Below are 19,547 nucleotides of genomic sequence, written 5' to 3'. Positions count from 1 at the left end.
AAAATGTGAGCATCCCTGCCACACCTGAGGAGCTGCTGTCTCCACACCTTCCTCTCTCTGCTTATCAGCAGTATCAGGCACTCTGCTGGTCCATGGCTTAGAAACTGTCCAAGCAAAGGTAATCTCAGTCGGCCACTGATGGAGCAGAACAGCACGAAGGCCCAACTTGACAAATAATTCTCTCTGCGCATCCCTTCCTTGGCTTTGGGAAGAAAGATACCCATTCCCCCATCCCTCTCCCATGGAGAATTAATGAGGAACGTGAATCGTAGATATTAATATATGAATTCTAGGGACAAATCCACAGAATGGGCATATTATTTTACACCATAATACAGGAAATGAAAACAGCAGTGTAGCACACTGAGTATCCAAAATGGCCTCAATCTCCCCTCACATGTTTTTCCTACAATGTGATCTTGACAGTCCTCCCATCAAACCATGAGATCTATGTCACCTCCCCTCAAACCTGGGCAGATAGATCTTGGTGTTTACCTCAAGCAAGAATACTGCAGAAGTGATGTCATTTGACTTCCAAGGCCAGCTCAGAAATATGCCATGCGATTCCACCTTGCTCCCTGGAGATGCTCCCTCTTGGAACCCAGTCACCATGCCATGAAGCAGCCCAGGTCACCACCAGGCCACAAGGAAGGCTATGAGTTGGTGTTTCAGCAGGTGGGCCAGCTGAGGACCCAACTTAGGATTTGTCTCAACTGCCCGGTATGGAAGTGATGAAACCTTCTGAAAATGCCGGTCCTGGGTTGTGCAACCCCCACCCTTCACATCCCCCTCCCCTGCTGAGGTCATGGACATGCTGGGGAGAAACAGGCCATTCTTATCATACTCTGAATTCCCTAAACACAGACTCTGTTAGCATCATAAACTGTTACTTTTATGACGTAAGTAAGTTTGGGGTTTTTCTTCTTTCTTTTTTAAAATTTTTTTCTTAGCATATGTACAAAGGGATTTCATTGTGATATTTACAACAAGCATGTAATGTACTTTGGTCCAATTCACCCCATTTATATTACTCTTTCTTATCCCTCCTCTCTCCTTCACCCTTCTTTTTAACAGTTTCGGTGAGCTTCCTTATGTTATTTTCATACAGACGTGGGATGGTATTTTCTTATGGCAATGGTACCTGGAACCAAGAGATGGTCATATATTGCTTTTGTTTCTATTTATCATTGAAGATTTTTATTGCTCTGTCAACTCTGAATGATAGTTTTTCGGGGTAGAGTATCCTAGGGCTGAAATTATTTTCATTCAATGTCTGAAATACCTCACTCCATGCCCTTCTTGCTTTTCAGGTTTCTGTTGAGAAATCTGCTGCTATTTTAATGGGTTTACTTTATATGTCATCTGTTCTTTCTCTGATACAGCCTTCAGTAGTCTTTCTCTGTTCTCTGTGCTTGTTGTTTTAATGATGATATGTCGTGGGAGAGTTCTATTTTGGCCAAGTCTGTTTGGTGTCCTGGAGGCTTCCTGTACCTGAATGGACAAATCTTTGGGAAATGTTCTGTTATTATTTTATTGAATATGTTACGTATCCCTTTTGCTTGCTCCTCTTCTCCTTCTTTGATGTCCATGATTCTCAGGTTTGGTCTTTTGATGGAGTCACTGAGTTCTTGCATATTCCTTTCACAGGTCTTGAGTTGTTTGACTAAGACTTCTTCTGTTTTTTTCTTTAATTTCTATTTTGTCTTCGAGCTCTGAGGGTCTGTCTTCCACTTGTTCAAGTCTACTGAAGTGGCCTTCCACTGTGTTTTTTGTTTGACTAAAGGGACTTTTTATTTTCCGGATTTCTGTTTGATTCTTTCTTCTGAGGTTTTCCATATCTTTGTTCAACTCCTCTTTTATATCTTGTGTTGCCTTATTTCATATATCTCTCTATTTATAGTGTCCTTTGTTTCACTTTGGTGTTTGTTGAGGTCCCCTCTGAGTTCATTTAGTTGTTTTTGTGTATTCTCAAGTTCTTTATTTGTGATGTCTTGAAATTTCTTGAGTGCATCTTGTACTTTCTGGTTAACCACGTCTGGTATCTTCTCCATAAGTTTCTCAGTGACCTCTTCTATGATTTCCTCTTTGAGGGATTTTTTTGTGGGTGTCACTGGGCTCATTAGAGACATTTATCATTGTTTTGTTGGGGTCAGGACCTGGGTATCCATTTTCTTCATTTCCCACTAAATCCTCTATTGAATTGTTTTTAAGGGGTATAGTTTCCTTCCCTTCTTCTTCTCCCCACTGCTCCAATTGGTGTTGTGCAGCTATGTTCTTGATTGGCTAGTTGGTGGTTTTAATTGTCTGTTTTCTTTCCCTTGATGTAATGTTTGTGTTGTGACTGACTTAGTTGTTAGCTAGATTGATATGCTATTTCTGTCCCTGGCCTAGAGGTATAAATTAGCAATAATAAATTCACAGTTTCAATACCAGACCAGTTGTTTACCTATTATATAGAAAACCCCCTGTTGATAATATCTATAAACAGTAAGAGTGGGAGTTTGGCTAGAAGAAGAAACTTGGGTAATTGGTAAAGGTGGCACTAAAAGGGAGGGCAAGAAGAGGGGATTGTGGGGGAAGTGGTATGGGGGGGCTGCTGGTTTTTGTGGCCCTTATGTGTGTTTGTGGGCATTTCCACTGTTGTAGTGGAGGGTGCTTGTATCAGGGATTGCAGAGGGTTGAGGGTGTGTACAGTTGGTACAGTAGCCTCGTCAGTGGGTGGTGAGTGTGCAGGACAGAGGGATAGTGTGGTGACAGGTAAGGATAGGGAGTGAAGACAGGGGGAGAGAGTGAATGAAAAGGGGCAGAAAGAATAGTTGGGAGGAAGAACAATAGATTGTAGCACAAGAAAAGGTGGGAAAGTGAAAGGGGTAAGAATAGGGATAAGAAAACAGTGATGGTAAAGTTAATAACACAGAAAAATAAAAACAGGTATAGCAACAACAAAAAATTCAGTCTGCTCGGTAAAAGTTCTGGATTTATTTCTTTGGTGTCCAATCCTAATATTGGTGCTTGGTATTCTAGGCTTTGTGGGGACAGGTGCTGCCCATCTTGTTGGACAGCTTGGGGTGGAGACAACTGGAGGGTTTTTCTTTTTTTTTTTTCCACTTTCTTTGGTCTTATGGGCTGTCCATTGCAAGCAGGAGCTCTGAAATGGTCTCACCAGGCTTGTGAGCAGTATTTGGTTCCTTCTGTCCATGGGCAAGTTGCAATAGGGACCTGAGGTAACTTACTGCCAGTGCAAGGTGGTCAGATCTGATGTTGTTTTTGCCAGGCGGCAGCTATGTTGCCCTACAGCTGCAACTCTAGCTGTAGGTCAGCAACTCCCCCAGCAAGGTGGGGCAATTCATTTTTGAGTACCACCCTCATTCTCATGAGGCTAGCTCAGTGATCCACCACCACCCCACTTTGGGAGGTTGACTTCTTGCCTCATCCCCGCTCACAACCTTGAGAGTTCAGCTCCTTGCCCCACCCATGTTCTCCAGGACAGTTTCAGCATTCCATTCCACCCCCACTGTTGGTGATAGACTACAATTTGCTGTTTATGATTTGCAGTTTTGTTAGTGGAGTTCAATCTGCCCAGGGGCTGAGCTGGATTATGTTGGGGAGGGTGGGAGTTGTGTGTCATGTGTGTTGCTCACCTGTTGGGTCTTCAAAGCAGACAGCTTTGAAACTGTCCAGCGACGGAGAGAAATGGTGTGCCCCTTCTCTTAAGGAACACACTTCCTGGGACTGGGTTCAGCATGGCGAGGCATAGAGAGGCTTTCCAAGGGTTAGGGGTCCAGGATGTCTCAGAGTTTGATTCTGGTTGATGCTCTATCTTCTACTGATTGAAAGAAAAATAAGGGGGTGGGTGGGGAACAGGGAAGAAACAGCCAGGGGACTTTATCCCAGGGCAGACTGTGTTGGCTGTGCCATGCTGGGATTTTCCCAGCTGTTAGGTTCAATTAAAGGTTGTTTTAAGGGTCAGTCCTTGAATTTTATGTGCACCTAAAGTGTTGGCAGTTATTATTTTGGCTAAAAGCAATCAGAATTACCCATGTGTAGCTCCCACGTCTCGAGGTGGTTTCTGGAGTCATGGAGCTCAGGAATTCTGATTCCCTATCCTAACCGCCATCTTGGATCGCCAACTGGAACCAAAAGGAAACCAAATTGTACATACAGCATGATCTGTGTACTTCACATAGTTAATAGAGTAGAAAATATTGCAAACTAACGGTGAACTTTGACTTCCAAGAGGAAAATCATAGTCTCTATCAATGAAAAAACATATCTCTATCAAACTCTATAACATTTACTAAGACTGGTGGAGAAAGAAGGGGAAAGATGGGGACATCGAAGCCTCTACCTTTTCTTCTTTATGAACAAAGATTGAAACAGAGGAGGCAGCATTTTGTTTGGGCACTACTCAGTAGCAGTAATTTAAACTGTTAGTGTTATTATGATCTTTAAAAATCCCTCCTGAATTATCTCATGTTGAGTAAAGTCTACAACACCCCATTACTCAGAAGAAGGGCCTGGTGGGAAACAAGAGCAAGAACCAAGCTCCACACATTGAGGCCCAGGACATGGATGCTGGGGGAAAATGAGTGCCAAACCTAGGCATCTCCACAGTAGACCTATTGACTTGCCACATTCCCAACCCAAACCACTCATCCCCAGAAGCATCTCAATGTGTTTGTTCAAGCCTCTGCCCAGGAGTCATCCATGATTTCTGCTTCACCGCCCCCATCACCAGCCCAACTCCCATATCCACTCACTTCTCTCAGATTCTCCTGTGACTATGAAAAGTCACTCCCCTCCTCCTCCTGCCCTGGACTACTGAACTAACCTTGCAGATTCTTGTCCTTTTCCTTCTCCTTCTCCTCTTCCTCTTCCTCCTCTTTCTTCTTCATCTTCTTTTCTTCTTCTCTCTCTTTAGCTCCCTCTTTCCTTCCTTTGCCCTTTCCTTCCTGCTTTCCTTCCATCCTTTCTTACTCTTCTCTTTTCTCTTTTCTTCTTTTTCTTCTTCTTCTTCTTCCTCCTCCTCCTCTCCCTCCTTCTCTCAGGATTAGAGGCATGCTCTACCATGCTTGGCCTTACTTCAACTTAACTTCTCAAACCATCCTCCAGATAACAGCCTGGATGCTCTCTTCAAAACAGAAATTAAACTGAATCACTCAACGGATTAGATTAAAATTCATTGATTTCTCTGTCTCCTTCCTATTTATCTTTGCCTAATGTCTGTCTTTCTCCTTAACACCTCCCCACAGTCACATGGGCCTTCTCCCTGTTCCTCCAACACAGCTCACTCAGGGCTTCTCCTCCTTGTTCTTCTCTCAGCTAGAGCACCTTTTTTGGCTCTTCTTCAAAGAGGTCTTCCCTCGATAGACTAGCCAAATGTACCCATCTAAGTACCCATATCACAGTACCTTGCTCTATTTCATCTGTAGCACTTACCTCCATCTGAATTTCTTTAATTCATTTGTGTATTTGTATGAAGTCTGTTTCCCACTCACCAACACACATGACACTAGAATGTGAGCTTCATGAGGGCAGAAGCCTGCTGTCCTCATTCACTGTTTATGCTCAACACATGGCACCTGGTCAATGCTCCAGAGTTAGTTGGAAATCAATCAATGAATGACTATGTGAGTCACACAGGTTCAGGCCCCTCACATCTGAGCTCCTTCTTGTCATTCATGACTTCAGTGTTGGTGGTGGAGAAAGGCAGCAGAGAAGTAAGAGAGGAGCCAGCACTGTCTGTGGTGGAGAAACAAGAACAAATGCATCTTGTTTAGTCAAAGAGAAAACTAGAGGAAAGATTAGGGGTTTGCTCCAGGCTTGCAGAGTGAATTGGCAGCAGGATGAGATGCTAATGCTTCTAAATCCTGGCACTGGTCAAGGTGATTGCTCCAGGTGTGTCCTGTCATCACCACAAGGGGACTGTTTCACAATAGTGTACAAAGGCTAGGAATTACCTCCACCCACAGAACCCCTCTTGCAACATCTGGTCGTGTGGCACACAGGAAGTTGGTTTATTAACAAGCATTCAGATGATGAAGTGTTGAAACACTATTGGACCGCCTGGCAGAGCTAACACTGTTTGGCCTAGTGCCCAGCGTGCCAACTCTTCCACCTTCTCTTTCCAGACCTGATAGCTTTCTTAGCATCAGTTTCCCCAACCATACAATGAGTGGCAAAGTCCCTTATAGCCCTGGAATTTTAGAATGTTTCTCTGACATGAGTTCCTTCCTTTGGCCAAATTAATGTATTTAACTGTCTCTCCCTATTCCCCACCTTCACCCTCATGCATACCCCAAAAACATTTGCTCTTCTTATACTGATCCCATACCCAGAATGCTATCATTTCCTCTGTGCTCTTTGAAATACTGTGCAGCCTTCAAGGATCAAGTTTCTACTCCCAATCTTCTTCTTTATTGGTTCCAGATGATAATATGTTATTTTAATAAAATTTTGGGGACATTTATTGTCTAATTCAGGGATTGGTAAACTATAACCTGCAAGCCAAATGCAGGCCATCAGCCAAATATTTGTTTTTGTAAATAAAGTTTTATTGAAACACAGGCATGCCAACTCATTCACATACTGTTTATGGCCGCCTTTGCTACAATCATAGGGTTGAGTAGTTCTAACGGAAATGATATGGTACCCAGGGCCTACATACTTATTCCTTAGCCCTTTCTAGAAAATATTTTCTACCTTGTAGCTAATCTACACAAAGTTCCTTGCTGATATCAGGCAGACGAAATCCAAAGCCACAGGGTCAACACGATGTGTCTTCTTGGAGGATCACAGATTGGGGAGAAAAAAGCTCATAGATGATAAATGTGAGCATTAAAGCAACCTGTTGATATTATGGAGTAGAGTCCAACACTTGCATGGCACTGTAAGTTAAACTCCTCAGCATGTCCAAAACTCCAAGCTTCAGGAGGGCCTCTTCACACTGTGCCTGTTCCTCCACTGTTACAAATACTTAACTTAAACCTTGAGGAGGCACCGCCTGCGCTTCACCTTGAGGGGCAGCCCAGATTTTCTGAGTCTTCTGTTCTTGTCACTTCTGGCACAGTGTTTGGCTGTCAGAACTCCAGAAGGGCTGGAATCAGTGAGGAAAATCCTAAAAGGCCCTCGCATATTAGGATGGTTTAATGAGGTCCAGCCTGGTACAGGAGGATGCCTGGGATAGCTTTGACTGCAGAAGTCTCGTTCACTTAGTCACTGCAGGACTTACAAGCATCTTAAAGGTCATTGTGGTCATAAGAAGTCTAGTATGATTTCTAGTATGTAAATATTAAACAATATTCACAACAACGTCATCAGTGATGTAAAGCCCAAGTCAGTTGCTTCCTGAGCTGAAGGCAGAATGGGTCTTCAATTAAGTGGATAAGTGACCACTTACTCAGTAACCTCACTGTTTTGGTTTTGTTTACCTTTCCCTTTTCCATTGATACAATTAATTTATTTATTTTGGTGGAGGACAGAAGAGAGAAGATACTGAAAAGTTTACCGAGTCCCTGACTAGTGACACCACCGTTACTATTCCATCCTACCCCATATCCCGTGCCCCAGTGGAGCTCTGACTTCTGAGGTCCAAACCATCACTATTGCATAAGAGTAGGTGCTGTTTATTCTGTCTGTTGTTCATCTTTCTTTGTGTTTAAAGGCAAATGCCTCTGGGAAAGAATAACACACAAAATTACCACCTCTTAATGAGAGCTGGATGGCCTTTGGGGTGGGGGAGAAAGGCAGCCCCAGAATCCAAATGAGAGTCATATCTGAAGCCAAAGCCCACTTCTGCCATTGACCTGCTGGGCCACCCTCTGTGAGTCACTGGGCCTTTTTGCCCTTCACTTTTCTTTCCCCCAATATGAGGGCAGGGGACTGAGTGGTACCCAAGAGCTTTTCCAGCTGTAAGACCCTGCAATAAAAGGCAGCATAATCAATGGGAAATCAAGGACATAATAAATCGGTAGACCTCAGAAACAAAAACCTGATTTTATTCCTTTTTTATTACAATATATTAATTGTATTTCATTGTGATACCTCCACACACACATATAGAATGAACTTCGATCAAATTCACCCCTCTCTGTTACTTTTTTATCCCTCTCCCATAAGCCCAATGCTAAAGGGTTAGTTACAGAGTAACCTGTGCAACACGACACCACTTTAGCTTCTTAAGTTAATTTTTGGAATAGGTAATATAGGTCCTCCACATGGTTCAAAAAAATTTAAGGAATACATTTAAAAAACTTCCTTCTATTCATCAAACCCTCTTTCTTCTCCTACACAAAGCTGTTAATATTTTTTGTATGTAAACTCTTTTTTCTTTTTGACACATAAAAATTAACACTCGTGTTTATTTTCCCATTTGTTACACAGAAGATAACATAGTACATATTGTCTATGTCCTGGATATACCAAATGAAGGACAGGGGACACCCTGACCTTGGTCAAGAGGCTGCCCATGGAGATGACAGCTACTAAATGGGACAGGAAAAGGGCACAAAGGGATGATCATGGAGGGTGTGAAGTTTTATTTCTTTTTTTGCACAGAATGTGATCTCCTGGGGACTGGTAGACAGAGCATATCTTGGGCAGCTGCAGGTCAGGAGGACCCCTCACTCCGAGGTAGGAGAAGGGGTATATTCTCAGTAAGCTAAAAGTGGACAGAGCCAATCAGAATGCACCAGGCCTTATCAAATATTGTGAACAGGTGGAGCATCAGCTAAGCAAGCAGTCCAGGTGAGGCCTGAAACACCTGAGAGAAAAAAATAGCAAAGGAAGAAAGCGAGGGAGGGAGGAAGGGAGGGGGAGGATGATGGCAGACTCAATAGACTTGAAACAGGTGGTGTCTTGGAAATGTCACCTATTAGTGTCTTTGGAGAAAAGTTCTGGAAGTAATCTAAAGGTCAATATCTGACACCACCAGGTCCCTGGTGGTGGGAGGGAGGAAAGGAAGGAATGAAGAGAGGGAAGGAGGGAGGGAGGGCGGGAAGAAGAAGGGAAAGGAAAAAATAGACTAAAAATCATTGAGCTTGACCTTGAACCACGTGGGCTTTACAACTCTCCTGACCGCCCTTGCTCTCAGTTTCCACATCTCTAGGGTGTAGGTGATGCCTCCCTTGCAGAGTTGGTGCAACAATTGGACACCACCAGTAGTTGACGCTGTGATTGGCACACCGCCAGTAATCAAGTCATGTCATCACTGCTTACCTAAATTTGATTAGCATTGCTCAAATGTATAAAATGCCTCAAGCTAAAAGAAAAGGGCTGTTGACTTCTCCACCATTTCTTTTTCCTGTCGGGTTTCTTTGTAGGACATCATGCTGGCAAAGTCACCCTCTCCAACCCATTTTCCTCGTGTCCTGCCCAGAGCAGCCCCTGTTGGCGGCACTGGCGTGCGTGGGGTCCTGAGCATGAGAGAAGCGGGGGTGTGGGGAGGGTGGGGAGGTGGGGAGGTGGGGAGGGGCTTTCCTCTCCTCTGCTAGCACCATGAGACTTGGACTGGGATTTCCCACTGGGGCAGCACCTGGAGTCACACCCAGGGTTACCTGCCACCTCCCAGGCCTCTCTTTCCCCTTAGCTGCATTTCATCAGCAGGCACTAGACTGCCCCACCCACCCAGAAGGCGGTGCTACTGCAGCTCTTAGTGCCTTGTTTCCCCAAGAACCAGAAAAAACCATATGTTCTTTTGCTCTAGACTCCTTTAATCAGAACAGGAAAAAATCGAGTGGTTAACTTTGGATGCATATTCCCACACCTTTTGGTTATTTTCTAAATTGAAATAGTTTACATTCTTTTCCAGTATTTTGATCCTAAACCATCAGAAAACTAGAGAGGAGAAAAGACCGTAGAGCAAAAAAGGGGAGGGGGGCGCGGATGGAGGATGGCAGAACAAGAAAGAAAGAAAAGGAAATTGACTTGAACAGGTGTTGTCATGGCAGTGTAACTTTTAACACTCTGGAGAAAAGCTCCAGAAGTGACCTAGAGGTCCCCAGAGGTCAGCAACTGGACACCACCAGATCCCTGAATGTTATTCAGCTTTCCGTTGCTGTAACAAAATGGCTGAGCTATTCAACTTAAAAAGACGAAAGGCTTATTTTGACTCACAGTTTTGGAGGTTTCAGTCCTTTGTTGCTTTTGGGTCTGTGGCTAAGCAGCACACAATGGTGGGAGCATGTGACAGAGGAAACTGTTCACCTCATGGCCAGAACATGAAAAAGAGACAGGGAGCAGAGAAGACCAGGGTCCCACCAATCCCCTTCAAGATCACACCTTGAGTGACCCAACTTTCTCCTAGTGTGCTCCACGTCTTAAAAATCCCACCAACTTCTAATAGCCACTGTGGGGAACAAGACTCTAACACATGGGTCTTTGGGGAACATTCAAGATGCTGGTGGCTGGTCTGTACTACAGGAGCCAACAACGGCACACACAGTGAACACCAGGTGATGGGTGGGAGAACGGAGGAGGTGAAGAAGTAATGACTCCCATCTTTGCTTTCAACTGTGGGCAGCAATGAGCCAACAACAACCCACGAATCACCCCGTGGGAATCATGGAGAAAAATCTCCATTGCTCTCAGCCGGTGAAGATTGCTTCAGGCTTGGCGGAACCTATCTGAAAGGAATTGGTGGGCACACATAGTTGGAGTTCCTTGGCATTTGTGAGTATTGCCTCCTTCTCAGTTCCATGTTTTGTGGCATCCTTCCCAGGCCTGCTGGACACATTTCCTGCCAGGGCTTCCCCTCTGTTCCCTGCACCCAAATTTCCCTTTCATTGGCCTCAGTTCCCAGAGGTATTTTTCTGGAAAACAGGCAACCACCTGTTTTAAGAAACCATTTCACACTAACATGATAATGGATGCTGTAGTGATCAGAATGATAACCCCTCCAAAAACATAGGGAATGTTCGACTGCATTACTGTACAAAGCAAAGGAGGCTTTCATATGGGACAAGGCTGGGAGACAGCCCTGGACCCTCCAGGTAACCCAGTCAAACCACACGACACGAGTCCTTAAAAATGGAGGACTCTCACACACACACACCACTGGGTCAGAGGGATGAAAAGCAAGAGGAGTGGACAGCTGTGAGGACAGAGGAAGTGGGTATGGGCCAAGGACTATGGGTGGTCTCCAGAGGCTGGGAATGGCCCTCAGTGACAGCCAGAGAAACTAAATTTCACCAGCTTGAATGTGCAAGGAAGAGATCGTCCCCTCAAGCCTTCGGTAGACATGGGCCTTGCTGACGCCGATTCTAGAATGTGGACTGTGAAGTCCTGCAGCACAGCAGCATGCTAAACACATGTCATTTAAACCACTACAACTATGTCCCAGCCACGAAAAGCTAACGCCCTGCTAACGTGAGGACTTCAGTTTGTCCTTCCTTCCTTCCTTCCTTCCTTCCTTCCTTCCTTCCTCTCTTCCTTCCTTCCTTCCTTCCTATCTTTCTTTCTTCCTTCCCTCCTTCCTTCCTTCTTTCCTTCCCTTCCCTCCTTCCTTCCCTTCTCTCCTTCCTTCCTTTCTTCCCTTCCCTCCTTCCTTCTTTCCTTCCCTTCCTTCTTTCCTTCCCTTCCCTCCTTCCCTCCTTCCCTTCCTTCTTTCCTTCCCTTCCCTCCCTCCTTCCCTTCCCTCCCTCCTTCCCTTCCCTCCTTCCTTCCTTCTTTCCTCCCTTTCCTTCCTTCTTTCCTCCCTTCCCTTCCCTCCTTCCTTCCTTTCCCTCCTTCCTTCCTTCCCTCCTTCCCTCCTTCCTGTACTGAGGTTTGAACTCAGGGTTTTGCATTTGCTGGACAGGCACTCTAATGCTTGTGCCACACCTCCAGCCCTTTTGGCCCTGGTTATTTTGGAGATAGGGACTCACTTTTTGCCTAAGCCAACCAAAACCACCATTGTCCTACTTACTACTCCAGACACAGCTGGAATGACAGGTGCATGCCACCACACCCAGCTTTTTCTGTTAAGATGGAGTCTCATGAAGTTTTTTTGCCTGGGCTGACCTCAAACCATAATCCTCCCAATTTCAAACACTTGAGGAGCTAGGGTGACAGGCATGAGCCATTGTGTCCAGCTCAGTTTGTTTTCTAAAGCAACTATTAGGGCAGGCAGAGTAGCTCAAGTGGTAGAGCACCTTTCTAGGAAGCATGAAGTCCTGAGTTCAAACTCCAGTGCCACCAAAAAAAAAATGCACAATTAATAAGGCAACTATTATGGTAAAATGTGAAATCGTGCATATTTTGGAGTAGGTAAGTTGTTTGCCCGCAATACACGGCCAGGTGTGTCATCCACCTTGCTCATCCTATTACATAAATATTTATAGACCTACCATGTGCTTTCCTTCCAGATTGTGTCTATACAAATAGATTCAGTCAGTCAGTCAACAAGTGTTCATTGAGCATGTGCTGTGTATTAGGTGCAGGGGAAACTCAATTAGGAGTCACTGGAAGGTTCTCTCGGCTGCTTGAGAAGTCACTGAGCCTGGGGTTCCAATTCAGAAAGGGAAGACTGGAACCAGACGGCATTGGTGGCTGTTCTCACAAATGAGCTAAGACTCATTGGATAAGGCGCACCACAGTACTTGTGGCATTAAAAAAAGCCATATAACATAAAACTTACCACCTTAGCCATTTTTAGGCAAACGGTTCCATATGCTAAGCTACGTCCACGTTGGCGTATAACCAATCTGCAGACATCTTTTCCTCTTGCAGAACTGAAACTCTGGCTGGGGATATAGCTCGAGGGGGAGAGCGCTTGCCTAGCATGTACAGGGCCCTGGGTTCGATCCCCAGCAGTATAAGAAAGCGAAACTCAGTACTGTGAAATGACTCCTCAGTCCTCCTGTCCCAGACCCAGGTAAGCCCCATTCTACTTCTGTCTCTGTGAATTTGACCTTTCGAGGTACTGCGTGGAAGTGGACTCACAGTATTTGTCTTTTAGTGACTGGCTTATGTCACTTAGCACACTCCCTTCCAGGGTCATCACGAAGTAGCAGGTATCAGAATTTTCTTTTTAAGACAGAGTCACATTCCGTTCCATGTCATGGTTTGATCACCATTCATGGGTCGGTCTTTTGTCTCTTGTGAACAGCTGTGAATATGGAGTAAATATCTCCCTTTGAGACCCTGCCTTCCGTTTTTGGGAATATGTACCAGTGGAGCTGAAACTTGAACACAGGACTCTCTGGCACCAACGCCATTCTCTTTCCAGGAAGCCACGCAGCCTGGGATAGAATTGTGGTTTTTCATGTTGCAATTGGTACACTTCATGGGACTTTTCCTCAATCCCATTCCACACAAGTCAGGTGGAGCGAGGTTTATTCTAGAATTACACTGTGCTTAGAGTACAGTCTGAGGTACTGCCCTAAGAACAAAACTCAGAGTTCCTGACCTCCATGATGTGGACCTGCCTAGCTTTCCTGCCTCACCTTCAGTGCCGCTGACTGTGTCCCTGATCTCCCAGCATTCCGACCTCGTTCTCACCCCAGGCTCTTTGCACACGTGTACATTCTTCCTTTGACTTTGCATAACTGGCTCCTTGTTATCGTTTGAGTCTAAACTCAAATGTCCCCACCCCAGTGAGGCCTTACCAGACGACTCCGTAAAGTTGCACCTGCAGTCACCGTCATGCTGTTCTGTTTTATTTTCTCCCTACTTAGGTAAAATTCATTCTGTTGTTTTTCTGGTTTATTAGCTGTCTCCCACACAAGAAAGTAATTTCTATACATCTGTTATCTGTCTTATTCCCTCAGTGTCCCCAAGCATAGAACTCTGCCTAACACATAGGTTCAATGCTTGTTAAATACTTGTTGAGCAAAGGAAGGTATAAGAATCTTCTTTGCAGCTTAGTTTATCATATCAAAAAAATGGAAGCTGTGTGACTGTCCACCAGCAAGAAATGGTTAAATAAAAGAAAGTACATAATATGGGGAATTTTGTAGTCATTGAAAAAGAGTTAAGGCTGGGCATAGTAGTATACTGCTATAACCCCAGCTACTCAGGAGGCAGAGACTGGAAGATCTCAGTTCAAGGTTGGGCCAGGTAAAAGTGGAAAACCCTATGTGAAAAATGAACTGAAAGCAAGAGGACTGGGCATGTTGGCCAAATGGTAGAACTCTTGCCTATCAAGTGAGAGGCCCTGAGTTCACTCCCCAGTTCTGCCAAAGAAAGAAAGAGAGAAAGAAAGGATGGAAGGAAGAGAAGGAGGGAGGGAGGGAGGGGGGGAAGGAAGGAAGGGAAAGAGGGAGAAAGAAAGAGAGAGAGAGAGAAAGAAAGAAAAGAAAGATGACCTGTAATTATTGACAGGAAAGAACGTCATCAAAGTATGGTTGGTTTTAAAAATAACTAACTAACTAAATAAATTGCATAAACAAAGTATTCTCTAGTTTTAATTTCATAAAATATCAAAGCTATACATGTGGATGATGTCTGGGAGCACACCCGCCAGCCTTCCTGAGGAAGAAGAGTGCAGCTGGAGAAGAGAGGTCTGTTTTCATTTATGCACCCTGTATTGTGAGAATGTCTTAGTTACCTTTGATTGCTTTTATAATGCAAAAAGTATATTTGTGAAGTTTATGGGAAGAGTCTACTGACGCTTTGATTTGCTTTGAATTATATGAAAAAGGAGGACGGACCGGCAGAGGGTTAGATCGTTAGAGCCATGCGTGATAAAGCGAGTGTGGCCGAACGTTCTGTGGGCCTAGAAGGAGAATGTTCAGATGCTCACAGCACAAGTCTTTCAACTCTTGATCGTTTGAGAACAACTTTCTGTTTTCTCAGTGCACGTTTTTCAACTGTCTTTTATTTATCAGTCATGGGCTACAAGTTTCCTAGGTTGAATTTTATTCTGTCACAATGGCACTGAAGTGGCATGGGGGTCAAAGGCCACCATCAGGCTCCCTTTACAGCACCGGCTAGTCCCACAGCCTTCCAGGCACCCTAGAAAATCGAGAGGCAGCAACCAGGCTGCTGCACTTGGACTTGGCTTTCCCTGTATGAGAGACCCAGGGTCTCAGATGGAGATTGGTATTTGTTCAAAGTCAATCCAAAATCAGGCAGCTCTCATGACAGTTAAAGGCGGTGTTAGCTGAAGGCTTGATAGGGGACAGCCAGGAATGGCAATGAACCCTGGAAAGTCTTGGCCATCCCTGGGGCCAGGAGAGGAGGAAGATGTGAAGGCTCAGACCAGTGGAAGCCACAGGTGCAGGAAGTCTTCGCTAGCAGGGTGGCAGAGGGGACCTGCAGGGTTAGCACCCCAACTTCTCTCTTCTTCCATCTTCTCCATCTTCTTGCCAAACCTGCCCAGAGACGAGAGAGGAAGGGCAGCCAAGTGACACCATCTTTGGAGATCAGCTTCCTGGGACACAGAGCTGGATCTTGCACGAATCGGGAGAAGGGACTGAGGCAAGAAAGGAGAAAATATTACAACTGGAACAGACATGTATCAAACTGATTTTATAATTTATTGCACAATACAGATCACTAAGAGAACAGAAGCACTTAGTACTCATAATCACACTGAATTTGTCTACAGGCAAATCTTCTACCTACATCATTTGTTCCCATCCTTTCAATTTACAGATGAGGACACTGACAAGGCCCAGAGAGGTAGAGGGATGTGAGGAAGGCTGCAAAGTATGACAAGTGCATGGAAGAAAAAAACATCACTTTTTGGTGGTGTTCCTGGACTGCAGAGCCTTCCTCACTCTTCAACACAACAGGGATCCACCAAACACTGTCCCTGGCTCCCACAATGTCCTCCTATGGTTCTGGGGAAAGGACAAGTCGCTTTTAAGTGCCTCTCCTTCTCTTGTTCTTAATTCCTCCTCTTTGTGGTTAGAGGCTGGGCCGGAAGCACTCTGATGTCGCTGGGATTTCACGGCTGTTTCATTACATAAGCAAAAGCCCTGTGCCTGGGAAAATGAAGTGTAAAGCAGGGCTGACTAACCAGCTCCTCAGCTATTGGCACTGGGGCTCCAGGTTGCCTCTGTCACCCTCGTGGCTCAGCCATCTTATCTCCAGGATGGGGCTGAGACTCCTGGGAAGACTGTGTTCAGGGGTTTCTCATCCACCGAGTTTCCTGAGTGTCTTTAGGTGGCACACACTGTGGGCTACTTACAAAAGACATAAGATCGGAGGAGAAGGGCTGGCCATTGCAGAAGAGGTGGATGTTGGATGGTTGACAAATACACATTATTTTCAGGCCACAGTTAGCTTGAGAAAGGAACAAAGAGTAATGACAACCAACATCTCCTCCTGCCATCCTTTCCCCAAAACCAGGTGATGAGGTGGATACTGTTAATATCCCCATCTCATGGATGTGGAAACTGAGGCACAGAGGGCTTAGATCATTACCCCAGGTCTGTCTGCTCATATGTGTCAAAACCGAACTTGAGGGCTGGGTGTGGAGGCCCAAGTCTGTAACCCAGCTACTCAGGAGGCTGAGATGAGGAAGATCGCAGTTCGAGGCAAAAAGTTATCTAGACCCAATCTCAACAAACAAGCCAGGGTGTGGTGATGCATGTCTGTAATTCCAGCTACACCAGAGATGCAGGTGGTCAGTGTACACAGAGGGCAGTGCCTGGTGTGTTCTGGGACCTGAAGAGGTGTAGGAGGCTGGGGAGGATGGAGCCTCACACTGTGCACTTTACAAAATCTCCACGTGGATCTCATTTGCTCATTCAATCATCACACAGCCTGGTAATGTAGTGGAGCAGTGCTCATTTTACAGAACACGCCACGCTGATTCTGGGAACTCAGGACCGAGGTAAGGCTGGCCCTGTGACATCGGATCTGGTCCTGACCGCTTCCTCCTCACGCTCTCTGCTGAGAACGGGGGTTTGCTGACAGTGCAGGTGCTCTATGACTCCAGCTCTTTTCTCCCTGGCTGGTTTGGAAAATAGGGTCTTGCTTTTTGCCCAGGGCAGCCTGGACTGTGATCCTCCTATTTATGCTTCCTGCCATTGCTGGAATGACAGGTGCATGTACCACATCCAGCTTTTCTCCATTGAGATGGGGTCTCTCGAGCTTTGTTGTCCAGGCTGGCCCAGAACTTCGATCCTCCTCATCTCAGTCTTCCAAGTAGCCAGGATTACAGGTGTGAGCCACCGGCCCTCCCCAGCCCCTGTTATTTCATTCTCTGCCTTTCCTCCCATATCTGAATCCACCCCTTCAGCTGCCTCAGTCCCTCAATAAACAAAGCTGTGTCCATCTGCTGACGTGATGAAGCCTGTTGCAAACCTGTAGCCTTTCATGTCCCTTCGAGAACTCTCCACAGCCTTTCCCTTCTTCCAGTCTGAGGGCTGCCTCAAGCTCCTAAAACTTCCTTCTCTGCCAAGGGGAAGTCATTAATTGATTAATTGATGATTAATTGATTAATTGCCTGTTCCCAGAGGAACCTGGGTAGAGATTGAGCCCGGGGCCTTTGGCTAACAGGTGGTGGTTTGCAGATATCATAAAACAAGCAATGTTCAAATTGGCTGATTCCTTGTCAGCGGCTATGAGCTCACTGGCTTTCAAAACCAGCCTCAGGAGATGGGAGAACCAGGCCCAGCTCCCCCAGGGCTCCCAGTCCCCAGCAGGGCAGAGGATTCCTCCAAGCCCCAAGAACTGCCTCCCTCTCTGCCTCAAGTCGTTCCACTCCTACCTTAACCTTGGGTCCCAGACACAACACCGCCACACTAACTGCCGTTAGGACTGTCTCCTACCCTCCTCGCCAGCCTCTCTATTAACCCAGAAACCTGTGCCCAGGAAGCCTGCCCTGTGTCCACATCTTGCTGAAGGGATTCATGCCCCTTCTCTGCGCTTCCCTCTGGGGTCCCACTACTTTTTTTGGCCTCAAACTTCAATCGTCCCTAACTCAGCCTCCCAAGTAGCTAGGATTACAGGCATGAGCCACTGGTACCTGGCTTGACATACATTTTCTCATGGAACTTTCACAGCAATTCTATATTTTACTAGTAGGAAATGGGCCGCTGTTACCTCCCTTTGTAAGGCATGAGAAGTTTAATTATTCCTCTGAACCACATATTCGGTGATCACAACACATTGCACTGACGTTGCCTAGATTAGCAGACTCTGCTTATAATTCAGCCAGCATTCCACCTTGTCCTCCTTCCTATAATACAAACTGTGTTGTTGGACACAATGTGCCCAGGTTAAAAGGGTAAAAAAAAAAAGCTTAACAACACAAGGCATCTCCCAGCCTCCTTTGTCAGGAGGAACTGTAAGTCAATATTGTGCAGTGGGGCTTCCAGGAAAATAATTTGAAGAGGGTGTATTCAGTTGACACTATTTTAAGTTTTCCCTGTCTCCTTCTTCCTACTTCAGCAGACATTGTATGATCATGAAGCAATGCCACTGAAAATTGCTGAGCAGATGCTAGGTGCTGGAGGTTCACACCTGGAATCCTAGCTATTTGGGAGGCTGAGATTGGGAGTATCTCAGTTCGAGGCCAGTCCAGGCAAATAGTTCTTGAGAACATATTCCAAAATAACCAGAGCAAAATGGACTGGAAGTGTGGCTCAAAAGGTAGAGAACCTGCTTTGCAAGTGTGAAACCCTGAGTTCAAACCCCAGTTCCACCCCCCCACAAAAAAAATTGCTGAGCAGAATAGAAGGTTCCTGAGTTCCTGGAGACCTCACAGAGCTGCCAGGCCAGTGCAGCTGGAATTTAGAATGAAAGGACTCTTGTTGAAATCTCTATGAATTTGTGTCTCTCCTACTTGAAACCAAGTTCAATTTCTCGCTCATGACTTTGCTGTCTGATCACCTGCCCCGCCAAGTTGTAAGGTTGTCAAGAGGGAACTCCTTGCCTGAGGTCCCTAGCACAGCACCTGCTGGTCACATTGACAGGAACCAACCCTGACTTGCCTTTGGAGTCCCTCTGTCTCTCTCCTCTCCTGTAGGCAAAGGAGGTGAAGTCGGGGAAACAGATATCTCCCCTCACTTTAGAGGTAATGACACAGAAGTAAGGGAAGTGAAGGCAGAAAAGGTAGCTTGTGTGTGACACAGAGACACGGGGACGATCCAGAATGAGCACCAAGAGTTCCACTTGTTGCTCAGCATCAAGCCATAGTGGTCCCATTTCTATGCCAGGGAAGCCCAGGGCCAGGTGCCAATTAAAAGTGAACTCAGCAGAGAACCTGAGCCAGAGCTGGCTGTAAACGTATGCAAAGCAGCCAGCCTCGCAGGTGTTGCAATTCCAGGTGCTCTGGGAATTCCTTCACATTTCTTCTGTCTCTCTGCCACACCTGGAGCCAGTCCACACGGCTGCTGAGGCTTCTGGTGCCTGTGTCACCTCCCCCGCCACCACCAACTCCACCCCAGGAGCAGGGCACCACCTGATGGGGAACTCAGCTTTCTGGACCTCAGTTTCTTCATCTGCACAGTGGAAATAACCCCTGCTTTCATACGGGGGCTGGTAAGAAGATCGAGTGTAAAGGTGAATGGCAAAGCAATCTTGGGAATACTGAAACATCACACAAGTTCAAGGTCATGGGTGTATTCATGGTGGGGGTTGCTTCTGTGATGACAGAAAGTTCCTTCAAACCCCAA

This window comes from Castor canadensis, chromosome 16, assembly GCF_047511655.1.
Source record: "Castor canadensis chromosome 16, mCasCan1.hap1v2, whole genome shotgun sequence".
Classification (NCBI taxonomy): Eukaryota; Metazoa; Chordata; class Mammalia; order Rodentia; family Castoridae; genus Castor; species Castor canadensis.
Note: the sequence above shows the minus strand (reverse complement) of the source record.